We start from the raw sequence: 26044 nt of genomic DNA, 5'->3' as shown, positions 1-26044 counted from the left end.
ATGTTTGAGGTGAAAATAGCACCAAAATGCTCAAAGTGTGCCAATGGTAGTCAGTGGTCATGGTGGACCAGAATGTAGTCATAATTTGAGGGTGACCCCAGTGGAAAGCGGTTCGGATACACCAAGTGAGTATGTCTGGGTGAAAATATGGAGGTAAATTTTGTTTTTTAAAGTTTTAAAGTCCCACTTCAGTAATGGACTTTGTCTCTTTTTTGTAGTCACCGCTGCGGAACCAAAGGCCAGACACCTGAAGCAGGCTGATCCTTCTTACACTCCAGAGTTTTGAGACTTCTTGCTGAAGATCATCTAAGTCTAACTCAGAATGGAGTTGGTCGTTTTTTGTGAGATGCAGAGATCTCCACGCTGGACAAAGCTGACATTTTTATCTGATGCTGTTGAATTGCTGGTTGGATACTTTGCATGGCAAGTTCCACTAAAGCTGAGTAGAAAGGTTTTCAGTAGTTTCCAAACCTTATTCTGGGGCTCAAACGACCACAGGACACTTCTAAGGCCCCACGACTTCAGTGGAAAGCACTTAGAGACTCTCCTGGTATCAGGCAGAGTTCCTGTTTGCATTACTCCAAACAGTCGCAATATGCAATGTGCCAGGTGAATTTTCAAAGACTCTCAAAGTCTGCAGCACACAAATCTGAGACCAGGGAGTATGCAGGTGAGGGTATATGGATATTGCTAGTATCTTCCTACATCTAACACTAAAATACTGTTTGAAGCAGGCCCTGGACTCACAATAACAAAGAGACGGAATTCTGGTAAGAAAGCATGGTCCGTCAGCAAATAGCTAGGGGACACACAAGAACTGTGTTCTAGTCTTGTTTGATCCCTTTCAAGGTGCAAACATTTTACATGTGCCTTTGATGGGTCTTTCAGACAGGATTTGACTCTTTTGTACCAATAGTAGAGACAGCAGGCCCACCCTGAATGTCCAGTTGAGCTCAGAGAAGTAATTCTTGTCCATTCAGGTTGACCTTTCAATCAGAGTAGTCTATTGTGTGGCTCATTGAAGGAATTTCACATCTAATTAAAGGTTAAGCACAGGTTGGGCAGCTGCTGGAGAGCTAATGTGAATTAGCCTCCAGGAGATTCAGGCAGAGGAAGAGTAACTTTCAAGAAGATACTTTTCGTTATTATCTATAAAAATTCTATCTCTCCATTGAATTAGATTCTCAAACACTATTAAAAATATTGGTTTTCTTTAAGGGGTGGGTGAAAAATTCTGCTCTGTTGAAGGAGTTTGTAGAGTTTTGCCCAATCTGCATTCTGCTTGGACAGTGGAGTTCAGACAAAAGTCTGCCAACCATGACATGGTGGAGTTTTTACTCACATCTAGTTCTCCAACATTAGGTTGGAGAGTGAGAATTTGCATCCCCTAGTGCGTTTTTTGGGTACTAGGACACCTCGAGGTGAGATTTCTCAAGGCAGGCGGTCGCAGCAGGTTGTGACTGTTCACACTGAGAAAGCTGCCGAACGGGTAGAAAATCTATTTGAGCGGCAGAAAGAAACAGTGCCCTCTGGCGTACTGCGTGGTGGCATTCACACTGAGTTCACTGTCCAGACCAAGCCCCTGGCAATAAAAATCAGTGCGAGCAGCGTAGTGCGCCCACATTCCATCCATTCGTGGAACTCTGTGGATTCTAAAGGAGCTTCGATGTAACACAGCGGAATTCTGCGGAATGTAACTTTGCAAGACCTGCCCAGGCCTAGTTTTATTATTTTTCTGGTTGGGCCCACACCCAAAATAGCAATAATAATATTTTAATCTGTATAGGATAGTCAGGCGTGCCACAGTGAAAATAGCTTTTAAGTCCTTGTCACTGTGGAGACATGATGGCATTAGATTTCTTCATGTCCTACGTTTTAATACCATGCAAATTATCTTGTGTACTACAAGGCCTACCTGGGGTGAGTTATTAATATGTAAAAAAGAAAAAAAAAAGCTCTCTAAAGGGTTCTTTTGAGAGCTCACACTGCAGATTTTACAACATAGCAGTCACATTATAACAGACCTAAAGCCATGTTTTGTAGGCCCACTTCAGGGGTGGCATGATAGGTCCTGCAGTCCTTACATAGAATTTAGTTTACATTTTCTATCCCATATATGAGAGACTTACAGGCATGATAAATGTGTCCATTAGGAATAAGCCAATTTAACTTTGCTTAAAGGGGAAAAACAGACATTTTAATCTGAATTAGAAGGGCTAAAGTGCACAGACTTTTCAAGGCAGCAAATCAGATAGGGCAAACAGTGGGAGGAGGGAGCATCATGCAAACGATATACCTTTCCTACCATCACCACGCTAAAAGGTTTGAGATTTTGTTTTGCTCCTAGTCACAGCTTAACTGTCTACCCAGCCTCATGAAATAAAAACAATAATAATACAAAACACTGTATATACAATTACCTAGATTTCGGTCAACCAACTCCAATTCATCTGTTGGTCAGTTTCACTGTCATTCACATTTTGCTTCCACCCTCCACAGCATTCAGCATGTCAATGAGACAGCCCATTTCAGCAATCGGTCTGTTGCATTGTAAGTGACATAATTTTTCCTGCTTACATGTTCAAATCCCCTATTAAAAATAAGTACACTTCAATAATGGGTTGTTGAGCTAATATTTTTATCTTTTCATTCATTATTTGTTTTAGTCATCCTTGTGTGCTTACATTAATTTTCAGATTGCAGTAATTCAAACTCAAAAGTGTGATCTGTGCACCAATAAGAATCATATGTTCCTGTGATGGGCATTACAACTGAAATGGTTTTATACCTCTTCAGGGCTCACTTGACTGATAGAAAACATCCGTACTGTCAAAATAAAATGATGTGCAAATGTCAGTTTATTTTTATATTTAATACTTTTATTGCAAACATATGGCTTCTGTATTTAAGTGGCCGTACGTTTTCTATTTTGTCTTCTTTTTATTTTGCAGGAAATGTGTTTGCAAAGAAAAATAAAAATGACTTTAACAATCACGCCAGATAGACATTCAGTTCGATTAGCATTGCAGATGCTTGTTATTGTTCTGTAGAATCAGGCCAGATTTGAATGGATTCGGCCACTGTTGAACATTTTAAAGCAGTGATACTCAAAATACGGCCCGGGGGCCGCATGCAGCCCTCCTGACCTTTACATTTGGCCCTTGGCTGAACAGGAGAACAGGGCTACTGTTTACTTTACGAGCACTAACATTCCTATTGATATTAAATAAATGGCAAGCATTTATTTGCAGGTGAGCAGAAGTAAAAAACAAAGAAAGCACAGAAGGTGTCCTATACCACTTAATTTTTCGAACACCTTCATTTTAAAGACACTGTGCAACAAACGTGTAAAAATATGATAAAGTCCCTTCAAAATTCAAAAAAGTGTATTTCAGAGGCGTTTCACTTTGGTACATCAGATGTAAATCAGTGCATTGAGAACTTTTTCTTTTTTTTATAAAAGGTGACCGTTTTCAAACATGAATTTGGAAACGTTCATGTCTCCCCCCAGCCTGTGAACAGTGCCAATAGTGAACGCTGTTTTTCTGTGCACTCTACGGCCAGCCTGGGTTATTATTATTGGACAACCTCATAGTTTGAAATCAAACACAAAGGGAGGTTTTGTGCAAGGGACATCCTGAAGTCATTGTTTTAGGTCCTCCTATACGTGAAAGTGAAGAAAAATGAAGCAACGTGAAATAAAACAATTGGCTTGGCTCACACAATTTGGTCAAGTGGGAAGCCAAGATTAATCTCAGGTGCAATTCAATCACTAGATGTATATGCATCTCCTCCCCCATGACCACTGTACAGACACCCTCCCAACCCTGTTCACCACCCTGCTGGCATCAATGCCACCCTCGATCCTCGATCACACCACAGACAGATCTTTTCGGCCCCTGGAAATATGTTCGCAAGTACCCATCCTTACAATAACACATTGTCAAGCTGTTTACCTTTTTGTCGATGGTGTACAAGCCTAATGTGACCTAACTAGTTTTACACTAAATTAAATGTATGTAACAAAATTCAGAAATATGTTATTACTACACACATTCAGTTGAGCATTTATCTTGGACGAAGGCTGTAAGTTGTTTGCAATTGTTTGGAAGTTGCTGAAGTGTAGTAGTTAATAACTTAGTGTTTACACTAAAAATGGATTTTTGATGAACGCGCTCTTTTTTGCAAAAAATAAGGTTTTCATTTTATAAATACAATTTTAATGGCTGTATAAGAATTTCATTCTTAATTGTATGTTTTCTCCTATGTGGTAATGGGATTTTAAACATTTTGGGATTAAGTGTAAACTTGCTAGATTGTTTTGCAGTACTTTTCAGCCGCTCACCATTTGCAGATCTCTAATATGGCATGTTAAGTTCAAGATAGGCTCCTTATATATCTAACTAGGTATAAGATAATGCAGGCACCACTATAACAAACATTTATTATTCTAAACCACAGGATACACATTTTTTGTATGCACAAACTGAACTCATGCTTACCAATATTCTGTGTCTAAAAGGTCATTTTTAAGGTTTCAAAAATGATAATTAGCATAACATCATTGGAAGTGAAAATCACAAGGCTTTTGAAGTAGGTGCTTTACAAACTGTGTGATAATGCTCATATCAAACAGAGGTCTCCAAGAAGTCTTCAACCGCTTGCCTGTCTGCAAAACAGTGTGGCATCCAAATAATTCAATGGAACTGATCTTACAGCTCCCAAAATGCAGCGCTTTTTTGTCCTCTGTGTATTATCCTTTCCTTGTGAAAGGGGTGGGGCATTGGGGTGACGAGCAGAGGGGAGTGTACTGTGCTCTCCCCTCAGAGAGCTTGTGTGTTTTGCTGGCCGTCTCGGGCTGGCCAAACACTCATGCGCACAGGGCTCTCTCCAGCCCAGCAATACAGTTGCTGGGCTGGAGAGAGCCTGCACAGGCTGCCAGTCTGCCTGGAAGCATCCTGACTGGGTGCTCTCAGCCGGGATTGGCCGCAGAGCAGGATGGGAGCCTGTGCCTGCAGTAGCAACAGGAGAGGAGAGGCGCAGGTAAGTAATTTAAAACATTTTTTTAAATTAATTTTCTTCCAAACCCCTCATCCCCACACCGCGACAAAGCCCCGCAACCAGCTCCTGGAAACATGGTTCCTGTAACACGGAGTCACATAGTAACCCTACTGACTTCTCCCATTTTTCAGTTCCCTTCTAACTCCTCTCTTGCCATGAAAATACAAGCACCCTCAAACACTGCAACCTAGCACTGCAGGGAAGAGTGCTGCTGACAAGTTTGACGTCTGTTGTAGAGGGAGGAAAGAAGGTTGGATGCTAACAATTGTACTAAAGAAAAACTGGATTGGGATGGATGGTTCTAGGCCTAATAATGGGACTGTAGATTCTGATTGCTCCAGTAGTGTGCATTGCATAATTGCTGCTCACAATATGTGATATATCTATGTATTTTACATATGTATCATTGACACCAAAAGTACACATGAACTATTTCAAATAAAATCAATAGCCGTATCAGCATACTTGTAAGGCTGTTTGATGGGGAATGCTAACATCGAAAAATCATCTTAAATAATCTTTCAAGTATTACATTTCACAATGTTTCACTTTCTGCTGTGACGACCAATAAACATGGCAGCTCCTGACCAAATGGCAAGTACTAGAGGCAGTAGGGTGTTTGCAATACACCCAGGCCCATATCTACAAGCAGTCAGTGCTGCCGGTGTGTCGCTTTTTGTGAGCACACCGGCGGCACTGGCTTGCACACCCATACCTACATGGCCACGCAAAGTCACTTTGCATGGCTTTACATGACCTTGTAGATATGGAGTAAGGCAATGCAGTGCAAGTCACTGCGTTACCTTACTTTATGACAGGGAGGCATTTCCATAGGTGTTGAGAGTGTGTTCCCACATAACACTCATGGATTTTGACGCATTCCCAGATTTACAAGGTTTCATAAACCTGGGAATGCGTCAAAAGCATACGTCTCTCCAGGGGTGGCATAAGAGTGATGCAATGGGGAGAGTATCTTTATTTTATTTTTCCCCGTTTTTTCCTTTTTCTATGTGTGCTGCATTCACATAGGAGGAGGAAATCGCTGTAAGTACGGTGCATTTCTGCCCTTTCCCCATGGTGCAGGGTGGGGCAGCAAGGCACTTGTAAAGATGGCCCTCATAGTCTGCATAAATAGGGAAATGTTGTCAAGACCACAGTGCGTGTGCAGCTTCACATGGAACCATTACTGCAGTCCACCTATGCCCAGAATCATACATACTGCCACTCACAGCCAATCTAAGAGGGACGTGTACGTTTAACCTCACCCTTGTGGCCTCTCATTGGCTGGGCAGACAGCAATGATTTTAGATCAGGCTCAGCCGGGCTGAGATGCATCTTTTTAAAAAATTATTTTCATGGCACTAGAAAGGAATTGCTGAGTAGTATCCTTCCCAGACCTTAAAAGTAGTAGGGTGTCAGTGTAAATTTCCACAAGTCGTAATGCTGTCACAGAAATGCTAGCCCACCGTCTAAACTGATAGGTTTGGCAAACATGCAAACTTTTCCCTGACAAAGTACATTGACTAATTGAAGTCTAGGACCCCACCCTCACTGTGTTCCAAGATGTCTACACGGATGTTGTATTTAGGCCTAAAAACTCCACTAAGACTTTTCCAAGCACAATAAGGAAACATTGTGACGCAGGATGTTTATACGGATGCCTATTTTTATTTTGACATGTATTTACTTTTTGACAGATATTATATTGAAAGAGCACACTATGGTGATTACTATGGATGGCTGCATGGCCTTTGATTTTGTGCTTGTGATTATAAACCAAAAGGGGTAAGCATTCTTCACAAAATCTAATGGTCTTAACCACTGGGGATCATTGGTTTGTGATATAAATGAATTCTATTTAAATCCAGTATGATTGAATTTTGAGAGTTTACTCTATTGCAACTTATTGCATAGGAACTTCTTTCGGAGATCTGACTTTTTTACTCTCTTAAGTCTGGTTTAATATCTCGCTTTATGCAATGCTGGAGACTGAGGACATCTTTCAGAGTCCCACTCAATTCTGCTTGGAGATAGCACAGCTGGTAAATACATACAAGCTGGAGGTGATGTGCTTAAAGAACGCATTATTTCTGTTTCAGTATATCCACCAATGTGATTATCACATTGTTGTCTAAATGCAACCACTTTGCTTCAGGTAAATTGTGCATTTTTAATGGTGAAGCATATTTAGCAATATTGAATGGGTGCACTAATTGTGTACAACTTGGAATCTCAATTTAGGAATCTGACTCAACAGTTAGAATGAGAACTAGAAGGCTTATCTGTTACTATTCTTCATTGTTTTTTCTGATGATGGTCCTAGATATGTACAGAGAAAGATTGCAGAAACGCCAATACTAGGTAGAAGAGGTTAATGACAAATCTAGCATACCATGCCACTACAAAGGACATTAATATATTTGTTTCTACTATACTGTACTATATTCAATGATAAATGAATATCATTGTTCTTCCTTACTGAACCAGAATGCTCAGTAACATTGTACTGAAACTGTTTCTTTCACAGTTGGAATTTCTACACTTTGCGTTTCTCCTTGATTATCTTAGAACCGTTCTAATGTGCATATGTGTGATCCAATTACAAATAAAAAGAAAATAATATGATTTAGATATTCTAGGAAATATTTGTGTAACATCAATAGTTTAGCGAACTGTGTACAGATCTGTCAAGTCTACAAGAGATCAGAGAAGAAAAAAATCAATGAATATTTGCAAATGAAGATGACCCTCTTTATTTGTTTCTGAGTGAGGCTAAAACAATAGTCCAAACATGGGGCATGGGATCAATAATGCGGAAAAGCTTTCAGCCACCAATTTAGAGGGTACCCATGCCTCCCTAAACAGCATGGGGTGCGGGCTAGAGGGGGAATATGACATCTACAACACCCTCAACTCATGCAGTATCTGATAGAGCAGTATAACATTGAACAGGGAGAGTTTTCTGGTCCCTTCACTGTCCCTTTTATTACAATATATGCAGATTACTCCATTCCAAAGGCTGTCATGTCACATGCCTTTTCAGCTCAACACAAGGCCACAAGATCTTCCCGCTAATAAACAACTTATCAATTAACACTTCTAAATCGAAAGCACTGACATTCAGAGGAGCTAAGAATCGGTATACTAATGAAGTTATATCAAGGTGAACACAGCCTAAAGCAGGTCAAAAGCTATCTGCAGGTTGGTATGTTGATGAACAGGAACCTATCCAGGAAACCCCATATAAGTGATATAAAATCTATAGCAGAATTGAGGCTGCATACAATATTTCACTCTGTAAGAAAAATATAGCAGCATATTTTCTGAACATATCAATAAATTGTACAGGCCAAAGTAGGTGGCTTCACAACATATAGAGCAGAAATACAGTGAATCAATACCAGCACCTATATTTTAGGGCTTACAGGCAGCAGCCTCGGAGTCAGACCAGGCATTTGTTCCTGTGTTAAATAGGATCTGAATCACAACAATAAATACGGCATTAAAAGAAATAACTTAAATGTAACAGCCTCATGGAACGATCGTGGACAGAACATACATTTTCCCCACATCTAGCCCACTCAAGGAATCTACTCTAGGAAGAACTGTTTAGGCAAATGGCAGAGGCTTAATACCCATAAGAACATGCAACCTTGGCAACATGGCTGAAAAACACAAAGAGGAAAGTGTTTTTGATTAATGCTGCAAACCCACAGAATAGCTCCAAATAGAGTTGAGATCTTTAGAATTAATGTTCTTTGATGAAACAAAAACCACCAGTCTTAAAGAATGCTTGATGAGAACCTTTTTGCAGGCACTAAATAAGGACTTACGGCACTTTGTGGGTCATTTTAAAACCTGGAAGTCAGTTCGTTATCCTAGTAGGTTAGCAAAAATCAGAATACTGATGTTTTGATATAAACCCACACATATATATCAACTCCACAATACTTACCTCTAATATTTCAGAGAGAGAGGACAAAGACTGGACTTTGTGGTACATTCCTGCCTGTGAAGAATCTCCAAGGGCTTGGATTGAGCTTGCCTCCTGTTTTGAAGTCTTAGGGCCATCAAAGGCTTCCTCCGACAGCACCTGGACTCTCTGGTGAGACTCCTGCCCTGCCAAGGGGTGCGCATTCCAGTCCATGGGCCCTTGAGAGATGAAGTTGGCAGAACAAGGACTGAAATTCATGCACTGAATGCTGCCTGGGGAAACTTCTGTTGCACCACCTGCAACAAGGCTGAAAAAGTACACGCTACCTACTTTGCCGCAAAGATTGGCGCTCCACCTGCATCGCAGCTGGTAGATAAATGCATTGCTGCTGGAGAAACCACACAACACCCGCTTGTGGCTGCTGATAATGATGCAAACCCCACACTGCGTGGTTTTCCGACACCGTGCCACCGGATTTCTCATGCATCATCACTGGATGTCAAAAGTCAACACAAAAGCTCAGAGATCCGAGATGCCCATCCAAAAATTGACGCATCGTTGCCTTAAGGAAGAGAAAAACAATGCAGCGCCTACCCGACTGGAGAAGGAAAGGACACACGGTCTCGCTTGCAAGTGAGAAATGGATGCATCGTTGACTTTTTTGATGCACCCTCACCCGTGCGGCTTTATTTCTGACGAAACCCAGGTACTTTGTGTAACAACAATGTTTCCATTGTTTTCTATAGAGTAAGACTCTTAGGGCCAGATGTAGGTAGGTTTTCTTTTGCGAAAAGGTCCCAGTCCCAGCGACTCGCAATTTGCACCTCGCAAAAGGAAATGCAGAAAGGTGTCTCAGACACCTTCTGCGAGTCGCAAAGACCCACCTCATTAATATTAATGAGGTGGGTCGCAATTTGCGACCCCATTGCGATTCAGGGCGCTCACGGACATGGAGGCCTGCTGGGAACAGCAGACCTCCATGTCCGTGACTGCTTTTAAATAAAGCAGATTTTTTTTTTCAAAGTGCAACCCGTTTTTTAAAGGAAAACGAGCTGCACTTTGAAAAATAAGCCGAAACCTTTTGTTTCGGTATTTTTCAGGGCAGGTAGTGGTCCACTGGACCACTGCCTGCTCTGAAAAATTATTTTTTAGGCCAGACACAAAGGGAAAGGGGTCCATGGGGACCCCTTCCCGTTTGCGACTGGGTTACCATCCACTTCAAGTGGATGGTAACTGCGAGTCCATTTGCGACCGCTTTTGCGGTCGCAAATGGAATTGCATACCAGAGCGACTCGCAAATAGGAAGGGAACACCCCTTCCTATTTGCGACTCGGTTCCGACTCGCAAAATGCATTTCTACATACCAGATGGGCTTAAGCGACTCGCAAATGGCGTTTTTCGCCGTTTGCGAGTCGCTAAAGCTTTCCTACATCTGGCCCTTATTCTTTTGAAAATTCATATCTTGACTTGTGTATGTTAAATTTTTGTCATTTTGGTCTTGTTTGATTTAGATAAATATTCGCTATTTTTCTAAACTGATGTTGTGTCCATTTTGCAGTGTTTTCACTGTGTTACTGTGTGTGTTGGAACAAATACTTTAAACATTGCCTTTAAGATAAGTCTGACTTCTTGTGCCAAGCTACCAAGGGGGTGAGCAGGGGTTATCTGAAGTGTAACTCCATTGCCCTGACTAGAGTGAGGGCCCCTGCTTGGACAGAGTGCAAACTGACTGCCAACTAGAGACCCCATTTCTAACAAAATCTCTATGAATTCCCCCAAAGTTTGATTATGTGCTCAGTCCTAGGAGAGATGCCAAAATGCCTTTGCAAGGTGAACATGCATGCATGAAATAATTTTCATAAAGTGTAGCAGTCACTGTATTTCAAGAACGCACAAAAGGATCGTAATCAAAACACTTTATTCTTCTGAGGTATCTGTGATACAACACTGGCCCACGATTATGAATCTGTTCTGGTCATGCTGATTATAACTCCCAATACAGATCATCCACATAGTAAGGGGAAATGTGCTCTTTAGAAACTACTGGCAGTGGAGCTATGAGTCCAAAACGATGCCAGAATGCATCCAAGGCAAATCCCTCTAACGTAACATTAAGGAATAATAGCCTTGCCTTGCTAAAAGAAACTGAGGACCAGAACAATAACAAAGTCAAAAGGTGAAAAGTGTGGGTAGTGTGACCCCAAGGCTTACTCAACACTACTCCATCATCATTGGCCCAAAATTGCACTTAGAGCCTGGTCTACAATAAACATAGACTTTAAATGGTGCCTTACTAATTCTTGATACGTCTTCCCTCATAATCTGTTGCGTTTAAAATCCATATATTCAGACTCCTTAATCATTTGTTGACAAATTTTCTTTCAGTTTGTTTCATATGTTTTTTTTTTTTAACTGATTTGTTTTTTTTTATTCGTGCTGTGTTTCTAACTTTAAAGATGTTTGGTATTGCTTGAAAGGTCATATATTTCTATAGGGAACTATTTAGCCACTAGGGATCAAACATAATTTCAGAGTACATTTTCTTGAGAACCTTTCCTTTCACCCAAGCCCCTTTTGATCACACATTTGTGTTTTGATTGTTGGGAATTTTGCAATGGATTGGTTTAACCTGGCTAGCCTTGTGATGATGAAGGGTATATGTAAGGAGAGCAAGCTTTAAAATTAGTCAGATATCCAAAAAATCACATTTTGAGAAACCTCTGAAGGGACAGGAAGTGGTCGTCAAGCACATGTCACCTCTGAGGAGAATTAGGATGAGGAGCAAGAAGCACCAGAGTAAGGGAAGCTAGGGTAGGACCTGTCTTGAGGAGCCTCTTTGCTTGTTCTCGTCAGGGTTGGGAACCGTGCTGCTTCTCACAGTTCATCTACATCAGAGCTGGAAATTTGAAAGATGAGATATGAGGTGAAGAAGGCTAGGGAGAATATAAAGTTAAAGCTGACCTTGAAGGAGAAAAAGGCAGTACTTTTCCTGGAGAAGAAGAAGCTTGGGCCGAGAAGAGAAAGGCAAACACAGCTCTAGCTGCTGAGGATAAAAATGCACCAGCATGTCATACTGTAGAGGAAAAAAGATGGCTTTTGAGTAGCAAACGTCCATGCTGGTTCACAAAGAGTATAAGAGGCAGCTGGAGTTGAGAGAAAGGTAGGAATCAAAGTCCAGTGAAAGACCAATGAAGAAGATGGCGCTGAATGAATGAATTATGTTATTTGTATAGTGTGAACAGCTTCTCAAGAAGTGTCTCTGCGCTGTAACTGAAGTAATATTGGGGGATGAGGTGGGTGTTACACATTAAAAAGATGGGTCTTCAGAGATTTACGAAAGGCAGGTTCATTTTCTATGCTTCTAAGTTGCAACACGAGATAATTCCATATTTTGGCAATTTGTACTGAGAAGGAAGAGCCACCTCATCTGGATCTTTTGAAATGGGGGGTAGAAACAATTGAGCCTCACAGGACCGAAGATTTCTGCTAGTATAGTATTTTGCTATTCTTTTGTTAGGGTAAACCGGAACTGATTTGTACAGGGCACGATGTGCCAGAGCAAGTGCTTTAAAAAAGATTATTTTGCAGACTGGAAGCCAGTGCAGTTTAGCAAGGAACAGCGAAATAGAAGTACCTTTTTTTAAGATTGTAAAGCATGTGGACTGCAGTGTTTTGAATCACCTGAAGACGGCGAATTAAATAGGTAGGCAAACCCAGATATAAGGCATTGACGTAGTGTAGCCTAGAGAGAATCATGACTCAAACTATGGTTTTGTGTGCCTTCCAGGTAAGCAGGGGTAGGAATTTTCTCAGAGCCATGAGAATGCACATGCACTTTCTCGTGATTGAATGGATCTGAGCATTAAAGGATAAGTTGTTGTAAAAAAAATTACTCTCAGATTCCTTGATGACTGAGATGGAGGGGGAATGGGTCCATCTCTAGGCCAAGCGCCGGGTCCAACTCTGGATGGGGTTAGGCCCCAACAAATGAATTTCTGTCTTACCCAGATTTTATTGCAGTTGGCTTTCCTTGAGCCACCCCAGGACTGCTCTCATGCATTTACTGAAGGCCTTTTTGCCGGTATCTCAGGTGTCTTTATAAGAAAACTCTAATTGCGTATCAACGTAAGAGAAATTAGTGATACCACAAGACTCCACCAAAGTGGAAAGAGGGGACATATAGACGTTAATTAAGGTTGGACTTAATAAAGAGGCCTGGGAAACTTCACATTTGAGTGATTTGCCCTTAGTGAAGTGAGGTTTTGTCCAGACCGGTGTGTTCTCTTCGGTTAAGAAGGAGGTCGGCCAGTGCAATAGACGTTATAAGAGAATGTCATGGGCAACAGTAGTGAAAGCTGCAACAGATCTAACATAATAAGGGTGGCATTCTGGCCTTTATCCCTTGATGCATTTAATGACTCAGAAACTTCAAGCAATGCTGTTTTGGTACTGTCTGTGTGTGAAAGCCAGATTGGGAAGTGTGTAGAAGAAGATCCAAGAGTTGTCTGTTCACAACTGATTCTAAGATCTTGCTGGCTGTTGGAAGAACGGAGATAGGTCTCAAATTGGAAATAAATCTTACTGTCTGCAGTTGGCTTATTTAATACCAGAACAGCACTGGCTTTTTTCAGATTACTGGAATCAAGCCTGTCTGAAAGGAGGTGTTACATTTCTTTGCATATACAGTGAAAGAGGGATGCTTGAGGCCTCTTGAATGGTTTGTTCACAGCCACACTTGACAAAAGGTGTTAAATTTTGCCTACTGATTTGCACCTTATGAAATGGGTGTAGATATCCATGGGATGGAGAAAGAGCAGTGGGATAAACTGTTGTGGAAAGGGTTACCGATCTTGGAAGACACAGGTCTGATTTAGATAAGGGAGAAAGGAACAGGAAATGCTCATGAACGTGGTTCTAATGTGATGGTTTGTTTTTCTTCAGTGAATTATCTCAGATAGTGACTATACACTCTCCCAAGGTATCACAACAAACATAAGAAGAGACAATTAATGATTCAATAAAGTCATTGACGATTTTGGTGCAGGGTAGCACAGTGGATGCAGATGAAAGGCTTTAAAGTTTCATTATGAAAGAGCATTTTTTTTTTTTTTTTACATATTTGCACCAGCTGACATCAAGCTCACAGACGACTGGCAATGGCACAGCAAGCTGATATCTGTGCAGGTACAAGGATGTATAAGAAGGCACATGAGATGCGCAAGAAGAGTAGGTCAGGCCCTGCCCCATCTAAAGATTGAGGGGAAATAATAATAGGAAGGAGTTCTCTAAAGTTCCCTAAAAGACAGGCCAGGGCAAAGAATCCCATTCCACTTTTGAGGTTCTTAGGGTGGTTACAAGGGGAAGAGACCTATGATAACTCTGTAAAGAGTCACATCCTCCATTGGCTGTTAGCAGAGTATATATGAGATTTATCCAGTACCGGGGAACATCCCAGAGGAGTGTAGTCCATGGGAATTACTACTGCAGACCAGATGGGGATCTACCCAGTCAGGACTGAGGGGGAGAGGGAGGTTACACTAATTTCCATGGTAAGTGGGAAGTTGAACCCAGGGCGTACATGTCTGCCAACAATACAAAGTACAGACAGTGGTCATCCGTCAAGCAAAAGAAGACAGAGGCACTGAGAGGTACAGAAGCCAACACAGTTGCTGTCAGCTAAAGTCTCTAGAGCAATTAATTCCTGATGCATGCCACAACATGATAATTGCAGGCAATGGAGTAAGTTAGAATCCAATGGTGAGGATTACCTTGGAGCACGGGTTGCCAGTGGACCATTGGAAAGTTACAGTAAGACCTTCAAATCCCATAGATTGGTTGCTAGGTAAAGATAATTCTTAATGAAAGGCTGTGTCCTCCGCAGCCTTTTTGCTTTTTAATGATCTAATTTATTTTTGGCTAGTATTAGAACTTTCTGTGGCTATGACACTAGCATTCAGTGGTACTGCATGTATGCTTTTCCCCTACACATTTAGAAATTAGTTACTTCGTAACTGAGTTTTTAATTTTCAAGTAAGGCCATCATAAATTGGTGCCAGAAGTGTGCCAGTGGCATGGACGTTTCAAGTGATAGTTGGGTTGCATGTGTATTTACACCACCCACATGCAGGATACAAATATATGTCTCCAGATTACACCTCTGTGTTGCGACTGGCATTTAAAGCCATTGTGTTAGACTTTCCATCCTTGGCGTGGTCTCCCTAAACTTTTTGCCTCTGTTCCCCAGGTTGTTGATGTGTGCTGGACTCTGATTTTACTGTTTTTGTCACTCTGGGCACTTTACCACTGCTAACCAGTGCTAAAGTGCAAGTGCTCCTGTTTAAAATGTGTACGGAATTGGTTCTCCATGATTGGCATATTTGTTTTACTGTTAAGTCCCTAGTAAAGTGCACTAGAGGTGCCCAGGGCCTGTAAACCAAATGTTACTAGTGGGCCTGCAGCACTGATTGTGCCACCCACACAAGTAACCCTGTAATCATGTCTCAGACCTGCCACTTCAGTGTCTGTATGTGTATTTTTACACTGTAAATTCGACTTGGCAAGTGTACCCACTTGCCAGGCCTAAACCTTCCCTTTTCCTACATGTAAGGCACCCCTAAGGTAGGCCCTAGGTAGCCCCAAGGGCAGGGTGCAGTGTATGGATAAGGTAGGACATATAGTAATGTGGTTTATATGTCCTGACAGTGAAATACTGCCAACTTCGTTTTTCACTGTTGCAAGGCCTGTCTCTCTCATAGGATAACATGGGGGCTACCTTTAAATATGATTAAAGTGTAGATTCCCCTACAGAGTAGATGGACATGTGGAGTTTGGGGTCCCTGAACTCACAATTTAAAAATACATCTTTCAGTAAAGTTGATTTTAAGATTGTGCGTTTGAAAATGCCACTTTTAGAAAGTGAGCATTTTCCTGCTTAAACCATTCTGTGACTCTGCCTTGTTTGTGGATTCCCTGTCTGGGTCAGTTTGACAGTGACACAAAGGGAGCTGGGGTGTAACCTGCATTTCCTGATTAGCCATCTCTGCTAGGAGGGAGGGGTGGAGTGGTCACTCTCATCTGAAAGGACTGTGCCTGCCTCAGACAATGCAGGCTCCAACTCCCTGGTGTGTGTCTGAGGCCTTGCCTGGGCAAGGCAGGATTTCACAAGTAGGTGTGAGTCCCTTTTGAAGAAAGGTGACTTCAAAGACTAAAATGGGTATAAGAAGGGCACCCAAATCTACAGACTGGAGAAACACTTCTGGAACCAAGAGGAACCCCTGCCTGGAGAAGAGCTGATAGCTGAGGAAGAAGTGCTGCCCTGCCTGTGACTGTGCTTTGTGGAGCTTTCCTGCAGTGCTGCTTCTGCCAGAGTAAGAGGGCAAAGACTGGACTTTGTGTGCCTTCCATCTTGTGAAGAAATCTCTAAGGGCTTGAGTTAGAGCTTGCCTCCTGTTGTTTGAAGTCTCAGGGACAGCAAAGACTTCTCTCTGCCAGCACCTGGAGTCTCTGGAGAGACTCCTGCTCTGACAAGTGGTGCCCTATCCAGTCCCTGGGCCCTTGAAAGGAAAGCTGGTGGAAATCCAAGGAAATCGACTTCGGATGACTCCGGTCCGACGCCGCTGCTGAATCCGGTAACGCCGCCTGCACCCGACGCTGTGACCTTCGCTGGAACGCGACGCTCTTCGCAGGCCTGACGCTCTGCGCAGGCCCGATGCCGCAGCAGCCCCACTGAAGTCTGTGACTCCGTGGAAGTCGCCTCACCACATTGTGACCGACGCCGCTCGAAGTGCACGGATTCAACATTTCGCACAGACGCCGCGATCCCTGACTTCGCGCATCGGCTTGTTTTCACTCTTCACCAAAGGTACTGTACTTGGGGGTCTACACGACTCCGGATTTTTGTCGTTTTGGTCTTGTTTGTTTAGATAAATATTTCCTATTTTTCTAAACCGGTGTTGTGTCATTTTGTAGTGTTTTCATTAAGTTACTGTGTGTGTTGGTACAAATACTTTACACCTAGCGCTCTGAGGTTAAGCCTACTGCTCTGCCAAGCTACCAAGGGGGTAAGCAGGGGTTAGCTGAGGGTGATTCTCTTTTACCCTGACTAGAGGGAGGGTCCTTGCTAGAACAGGGGTAACCTGACTGTCAACCAAAGACCCCATTTCTAACACATTGCAATAACAATCACAAAAGAAAGTGACTTATCATGTAGGAAGCCTACCCATAGACATTATTTAAATCACCTCTGAGTCCATTGGACTTGGTACCTAATGTATTAAAAAGGGACACACTAAGTAAAGTATATTGCCACACGAGTGAATAGCTGGAAAAAGCTGTTTCACTCTAGGCAGTTTATTTTTGTATGACATGATCTGATTATGAAAAATGGGGGACATTTCTCCCTGTCCCCCCAAAAGAAATCAGTGCTAAAAGGGAACTTGTTTTTTTTCTGTAGTGCAAAACATTACACTTGGTGCTGCTTTGTTCTATTGGCCTTTCACCACTGACTGCACTTCGAACTCTAATTAGGCATGACATTTTGGGAATCTAGAAAACAATAAACCGACTGTTAAGAAGCCAGGATCTCTGTTGTGGTGCATATACTGAACACTTAGAATTGAGTGACAATTTGTAAACAGTTACAAATGACATTACAAAGGAATTTAGCAGAAGCAATTTTATCACCTTAAGAGGTGTCTCTCAGTCAGATGCCTCTGCCCACAACAAGGGGTAAAGTTGTTTTCACATCAGGAAGCATGAGTGGTTCCTAATTTCCATAGATACGGATTTGGATGAGGACTTAGTGCATCTTAGAGGGCAGCATAACGTCTCAAATTTTGAGGAAAGGCGTCTGGGAAGTGTGGTGGGTTTCAGTTCTAATTTAGCTAAGGCTGGGATTGACAAATTTCAAATTAATGGTTAGTGCATTGGATAGACGTGCCTCCTCACTAACAACACCTCATAACATTTCTGCACCTGAATGAAATGCCAGAGGAATCCATATTGACCTGCTTGAAGAGCTCCATCCTGTCTGATAGAACCAGCACCCCAGTTAGAAGTGGACTGTTCTGTTCCCTATGGGGAAGCCTGACTTGACCAGGATTAAAGGAGCATTCTCTGAGAGCTTGACAGCTTTAGGAGAAGCCAGGAGCAACTTTCCATTAACTGAGAAAGATTTTGACCTGGTAAGGTTTGGGACCGGATTCAGAGGTTATCACATGGGAGGTGTGTTGGAACTGGCCTTTTTTTAGGGTCATCCCCACACCTTTTGACTCCTTCCTCCTGATTTTTCTGACCTGTTTTTGTTGGTGTTAGGACTCTGCACTGTACCTCTGCTAACCAGTGCTAAAGTGCATATGCTCTCTGTGTAAAATGTGATTCTGATTGGTTTTCTCCACGATTGGCATATTTGATTTACTAGTAAGTCCCTAGTAAAGTGCACTAGAGGGTCCCAGAACCTGTAAACGAAATGTTACTAGTGGACATGCAGCACTGATGCCACCCTCATAAGTACTCCTGTAAACATGTCTCAGAACGTACAGTGCAGTGTCTAGGTGTGCAGTTTTAACTGCCAGTTCGACCTGGCAAGTGCACCCACTAGCCAGGCTCAAACCTTCCCTTTGACGACATGTAAGTCACCTCTAAGGTAGACCCAAGGCAGCCCCATGGGCAGGGTACAGTGTACATAAAAGGTAGGACATGTACTGATGTATTTTACATGTCCTGATAGTGAAATACTGTCAACTTGGGTTTTCACTTTTGAAAAGACTATGGCCCTCATTCCAACCCTGGCGGTCGCGGGCAACGGAAGCACCGCCAACAGGCTGGCGGTGCTTCAGTGCCCATTCCGACCGCGGTTGTAAAGCCGCGGTCGCAAAACCGGGTCCGGCGGTTTCCCGCCGGATTAGCCCCGGCTGGGCCAATCCTCCATGGCGGCGCTGCAAGCAGCGCCGCCATGGGGATTCCGACCCCCTTCCCGCCAGCCTGTTTCTGGCGGTCTGTTTCTGGCGGTTTTCACCGCCAGAAACAGGATGGCGGGAACAGGTGTCCTGGGGCCCCTGGGGGCCCCTGCACTGCCCATGCCACTGGCATGGGCAGTGCAGGGGCCCCCTAACAGGGCCCCAGTATGCTTTTCACTGTCTGCTTAGCAGACAGTGAAAAGTGCGACGGGTGCAACTGCACCTGTCGCACACCTGCAACACCGCCGGCTCCATTCGGAGCCGGCTTCTGTGTTGCAGACCCTTTCCCGCTGGGCCGGCAGGCGCTCCCTTGGCGGGCACCCGCCGGCCCAGCGGGAAAGTCAGAATGGCCCCCGCGGTCTTTTGACCGCGGAGCGGCCAATTGGCGGTTCCCGCTTGGCGGGCGGCAACCGCCGCCCGCCAAGCTTGGAATGAGGGCCTATCTCTCTTATAGATTAACTTGTGGATTGCCTTGACATATCTTTTAAGTGTAGTTTCCCATTGGGAGCAGATAAAAATACATCTTTTGGTAAGGTTGCTTTTTAGATTGTCTGTTTGAAAATGCCACTTTTAGAAAGAGGGGATTTTCTTGCTTAACCATCCTGTGCCTCTGATTGGCTGCTGAATCTACATCTGGGTCAGACTGACAGTTGGGCTGTTAGTGAATTCACTCTAGACAAGAACACAAAAAGAGCTGAGGTGTGTCTCACATATCCTGATGGGTTGTCTGGGCTATAGTGGGAGGGAGGAACCTTCACCTGCACTTGAAAGGGCAGAGCCTGACCTCACAAAATACAGTATCCAACCCCTAGAGTGTGGATGGGGCAGGGCAAGAAAGAGGAAGGGTCTTGTGCACTACAAAGACTTTCCTTTGAAGTTTGCCAAATTCAATGGCAGAAATGATATAATTATTGGACTGCTGACCCCACAAATTTAGAACACTACTGGAACTAGAGAAACCTTTGCCAAGGAGAAGAGCTGAAGAGCTGTGAGAAGGAGTACCGGTCCTTTGCTGTGTGTGCTTTGCTGGGTTGGCATGCAGTTGCTGCTTCCGACCTAAGAGAGGACCAAGATTTGACTTTTCTGTGTATCCTGCTTGTGAAGATTCTCCAAGGGCTTGGTCTGAGCTTGTCTTCTGTTAAGAAGTCTCAGGCACATCAAAGACTTCAACTGTCAACACCTGGGCTCTCTTGCTGAGACCCCTGACTTTCCAAGTGGTGCCCCATCCTGTTCCTGGAACCCTGGAAGGAGAACCTGGCAGAACCTGAGTGAAAATCTGTGCACTGGAACTGAGCAAAAGAAATATCAATGCAGCACCTACTTCGCAGCTGTAAAATTGATGCATCGCCTGCCTCACAGCTGCATAAATCACTGCATCTTCAGCTCAGCGCGACTTCACTGTTGCTATGCATCTGGATTTTCAATGGAACTTGTGAGAGTGTGAATTTTTCTTTTACGGTTATGAATGTTTTTTTTAACTAGAATGTGTAACGAATTAACGTGCAAATCAAGTGACGTTTGAAAACGTTTGCTTTTGGGTTCTTTGCTGAGAACAATTCTAACTAGAAGCTGTGGTTATTTTCCATGATTCAAAAGCTTACATAAAAGTGCCCTTGACGTTTGAATAGATGTGCTCACAGCTACCCCTATTTCATGCTTTAACCAAGCATTGCATAAGTTGAATTGTCCTATTGTCTGAGAATTTTACTAATATCTGGTCTTTCCTCAAGGATGGAAGTGAGTTGAAACAGTAAAAGTTTCTTCCTGAGACAAGCTATTCGAGAGGCGATGAAACAATGGAGCTACAGATGAGACAGAAGAGGAAATGGTATTCTTGAAGAAAATATTATAGTTAGCATAGATTTGCTGTGTTTTAGGCCATCAATTTAGTTGTTGATTGGCTGAAATTAAACCACCCCATAGATTGACCAATTATAAGCTTATTAGGATTTAGTATAACAATTTGGGTAGAATTCGCTAGGGATTATTATTATTATTAGAGTTTTCGAGAGCAGACTAGAGCAGATGAGGTTCAACTCTGATGGTTTGAGACTTATTGGCTGAGTGGGTTTAGCTGTTGTTATGATGAAATAACTGACGATGTCTCCCGGCTGAAGCAAGCTACTTGCTGTTTCTATTTTTACTATTGGTAATGTATGTTGTTGTAATGTAATATGTGTCTCTTTTGCTTTCTAGGTACCAGCTGCAACTTATGACCTAATTGCTGCATATTAATAATATTTTTTTATCATTAACTGAGATAATGAGTTTTCCTATGTGTGTGTTACTAAATTCTTTTCACATGAAGCCCAACATGTTGATGCTAATTTGCAGTTAGTGAGGGAACTAATTTCGAAATGCTCATGACATATTTTGACATCATTTGATGCTGAACTAATGTATACTTTGCTATTACTACAGGTTTTTGTATTATTATTAAGTGTGATTCTTTTGGAGGTAATTTAATTGTCTTGATCAAATTGAGATATATAAGACACTTTAATCAACCGCTATTGATCTTATATGCTTATCATTTGTGTTTGAGAGTTATTTTTGTGACACCAGCATTGTTAATATAGGGAAATAAATATATGAATTCTTCTTAATAAACTGGTGCGGATATTAATTGAAGTTTAATATTATTGTTTGTTATTAACCTTTGTTGATACTCACGTCGCTCATTGATGACATCCCCTCAAACCTATGTCGCTTCGTTCCATCGTCCTCTAGCGCAAAATCCACTATTCACTATAGATAATAGCTAGGATTCAGTGGCACATTAGCAAACGTCTCTGGGCGTCAAAATCTTCAACTTCACCTCACGGCCCCAAGGCTGCCTGTCCGGAAATTGGAGCATTCCTTACCTGAGAGGAAAGAATCGACGCATCACTTACCTGGCGGGGAAAAAATAAACACATGACCTCACTTGCGGGTAAGGAATCAATGCATTGCTTGCTTTTCTGATGCACCCTCACCCCTGCTGCTTTATATTTGACACAGGTACTTTGTGCTAAAACAATGCATCCATTGATTCTTATGGATTAAGACACTTTTTTGTAACTTTAAAATGTGACATCTTTACTTGTGTATGTTGGATTTTTGTTGCTTTGGTCTTGTTTGATTGAGATATTGGCTATTTTTCTAAACTGATGCGTAGTCCTTCTGGGGTGTTTTCTCTGTCTTACTGTATGCGTTGGTGCAAATACTTTACACATTGCATCTGAGAATGGCTTACTGCTTGTGCCAAGCTACCAAGGGGGTGAGCAGGAGTTACCTGAGCTGTGTATCTCCCTTACCCTGACAAGAGTGAGGGTCTCTTCTTGGACAGGGTGCAAACCGACTGCCAACTAGAGACCCCATTTCTAACTTAGTTTCAGAGGTTATCTCAAGAGAGGTGGAACAACGATGGGCAACATTTTCAGATTTGCCCCACTGTGAGCTTTCTTCAATGAAGAAACACATTTCATTGGGACACTGCAAATAAGCAGTCCAGCCTTGTGAAGAAATACCAAGTGGAGCCTTTAACCATGCACCACCTTAGAAGACTGTGAACCAAAAAAGTGATTACGTCTGAAGGTACAATATTGTACTGTGGTGAGTCGGCAAAGGTACTCCAACTGTGAAACAACCTTAGTGGATATAGTAACCAGTTTTGTCCTGCTCTGAACCTTTGGTGAAAAACTGAAGGATTTTATGGGAGGTCCATGACATATACAACTTTGTGGGAATTTGTAGGACCATCTTTGGGTTCAGAATTCTGCCTTGTACCCCTGGAGGATTATGAAAAACAAAATATTGACAATGTTACAAGTTCAAACTAGTGATTGGTGTGGCCCACAAGGCTTAAATGACCCCTGCTTCATCATGGTTGTCCTCATATCACAACTAGGTCCCAATGATAAGCAACCCTTGGCTTTCATCAGAGCTTTGTGTTCTATTGTTACTATTTGACTTAACACCTTAAGAATCCATATCTCTACTTTCAATAATTTAATTGTTACCATTTTTGTGCCAATTTGCTTCTTATTTTTTCTTGCTATTACTAAATTGGTTTGTGACTTTAATTGTGTATAGTTCTTTCATGTTGTTTGGTGGTGTCTGAAATTAACGTGCATTTCTCTGCGAAATCACTTGCTGCTTTTGCAATAGGTAAGAGGGGTTAAGTAAAGGTTTCTCAGTGCACTTAATTGTGGTCTCTCAATAATGTGTTTTATTAAATTGGCAGAATCACCTGCTCTTAAATTGCTAACCCACTTCCTAAGAAGGATAAGATCAACATAAACAACTGGTGTTGAATACTAGACAATTACCATGTATCTATTTTCCCTTTCCCTCCTCTTAGCTGCACTTATCATAGGTCTGATTTCATAACACCTCAACTTACAACAAACACCACCCTCTCCAATCAAGCACAAATATGCTACCATCACCACATATGCTCCTATCACTCCTGTCTGCTTATGTTACGTGCCACAATCTGAGTACATCAGTCATCCTTATGCACTAGCCATATGACACCTCTGCACTACAAAATACATACTCTACCAACCCTATACTGCTCTCTTATTGCTAGGCTAAGACTCCCTACTTAGCATATCACTTCATGTCTAGTATATATATATATATATATATATATATATATATATATATATATATATATATCTCAATCATACCACAAAGCTCTTTGTTCGTTCCAAAGAGAACCAGGACACCTCCGTATACTGTTCCAAAATGTATTCACAGCAAACAAATGAAATCCAACACGTTTCGGCAATCAGCCTTGATCACGGATAGAGCAACATTTCTCCATCTCATTTAAATATCCTAATACATAAACATAAAAAGAGGACTAGTTTGATTTTTGCCAATGGCGGCCATCTTATTATACCTATATTTACCTACTAAACAGCTTAATTGAAAGAATATATCTTTATAATTGAATCATTTCCTATACCATTATTATCAAAAAACTTAAATTCCTGACAATTCTCTACATAGTATATTTCCTATTGCAAAAAACTTCCAATTTTATTACTAAAGGTATACCTTTATACACATACATTAGATCTTGTACATGATATATTACTGCCCAAGTGGGCAAGATTACTTTACCATGCTGCTTTTCTCTACCTAGTTTTTCTTTTTTTGCCTTCTTTTGTTTTTTCTTTTTCCTTTTTAAACCTTCCTCCTATTCTCGGATCTAATATAGTCCTCATCTCGTGTGAATCAAAAAACTGAAAAAAAAGAATTCTTGAGAAAATGTAAACAGAAAATAATAAAGCTCAACCCACATCTAAATTTTAAAGGAATATAAATCCACCTTCAACCTACATTGTTCATCCCAGATGTGTGCTTAGTTCCTCACTGGAGTTCAGCCCCATAGGGTCCAATGTCTCAAAGTCTATATTATAACGTGACTCCAATATCCTCAACTTTCATTCTCTGTTACCTCCTCGTTTACTCTGATTAACCTGGTCAATAACCACAAACTTCAGGAGATTCTCATTGCCCTCATGGTGGCTAGAGAAGTGCTTTGCCACTGGATAACTCTTGTCCTTATTTTTAATTGCTCTCCTATGCTCCAACACACGCTTCTTAGCAATATGTATCGTGCTTCCTACATATAGTTTGTTGCATGGACATATAAGGCAGTACACATATCTATAATCATCAGCTAGACATATTTTTTATGCCAGGCAACACGTTTCGCATCCACATTTGCTTATTACTTCATCCCTCTTACGGTATGGTAACAGCACTTCATGGCAACATTAATGGTAGCCATTTGCCATGCAAATTAAAATGCTAATGACAATGTTCTATCTGTAGAGACAGCAAATGGTAATTCACCTGTGTGCTCAGTGATGCTGTTATCTGGGACTGATTTTTAATGCTTGCAGTCCTTACTCAGATGATTGGAAATCTGGGTGACCGACTTCTCCTCATAAACTAATTCCATAATTCATAATACTTCTTACTATTGTGCTGCCCCGTTCATATTGAAACACCCCTCAGGCAAATATTTACGCTTCACTTGTGTTCTCAGCTCACTTCTCATCCAACATCAAAAGCCTAATGAAATCAAATATCAACACAATATTTTACAGTAATTAATGGCCTACAACCCCTTGAAAATCTGTTGACAGAAGTTCTGTCACTGATTCTCTCCAATGGAAAATGAGTCTTACATACAAGCTTTCCTAAATCTTCTCCCATGGTTGTAGATGGTTGTATATCACAATATTGTAAGCAAGAATATTGGTTGACAGAAATATCACATTCTAAATATTGTTTTGAAGAATATCCCCTATTGGATGTAGATCTTCTGTTATTACCACAATAGGGTGATATTTTTCTAAACAATATTTAGGACCCAATATTTGTGTCAGATAATATTTTAGTTTGGATATTCCATACTACCAAATGCTGTTCTTCATTTTGAAGCCAGCCTCATCCTATGGGTGAATAAATTGGACCACTGCAAGCCCCATGTCATTTCTCCTCTGTAGCTGCAGTGTTAAGTAAAAGGTACTTACTTTGTGCCAGCACCTTTTTTTTCACAAAAGGTCTTTAAAAGCTAGAGGTAACCTTCCAGTACAAAACCTATGCTGACCTTTCCGCTATGGTGCAAAGGTGAATGCGTGAACTATGCAGCCTAAAGTACACCTGCTATTTACATGTGAATTGTACCTGCAACTAGCATTTGTTAATGCCATGACCCATGATCCAAGCATAATTCCCCTCGAGAATAAAAATAATATATAGAACAGTAAAAAATAAATTGAGATACATTTTAAAAATGCAAAATGTACAGGGTTCCAGGGGAAGTAGTCATGCGGTTGGGTGTAAGGCCTGCCCTCCAGCCAACTCCTGCTGTGCACGGCCATAAGTGCTGCTGGTTTTGCTGGCCATTGGAGCTCAGGACCTGGCCTGTGGCCAAACGATATTGTGCTGCGAGCTGCTGCAGCTTGCAGTCCACAGGACCATGCCACAGGGCACAGCCTGAGGAATACCCTGCTGCACCACACCAAAGGCTGTGTGCAGAAGTTGCTAGCCACCTAAGGAGGCCACCTAAGGAGATTGGCCACAGGAC

This window comes from Pleurodeles waltl, chromosome 12 (genome assembly GCF_031143425.1).
Source record: "Pleurodeles waltl isolate 20211129_DDA chromosome 12, aPleWal1.hap1.20221129, whole genome shotgun sequence".
NCBI classification, from domain to species: Eukaryota; Metazoa; Chordata; class Amphibia; order Caudata; family Salamandridae; genus Pleurodeles; species Pleurodeles waltl.
Note: the sequence above shows the minus strand (reverse complement) of the source record.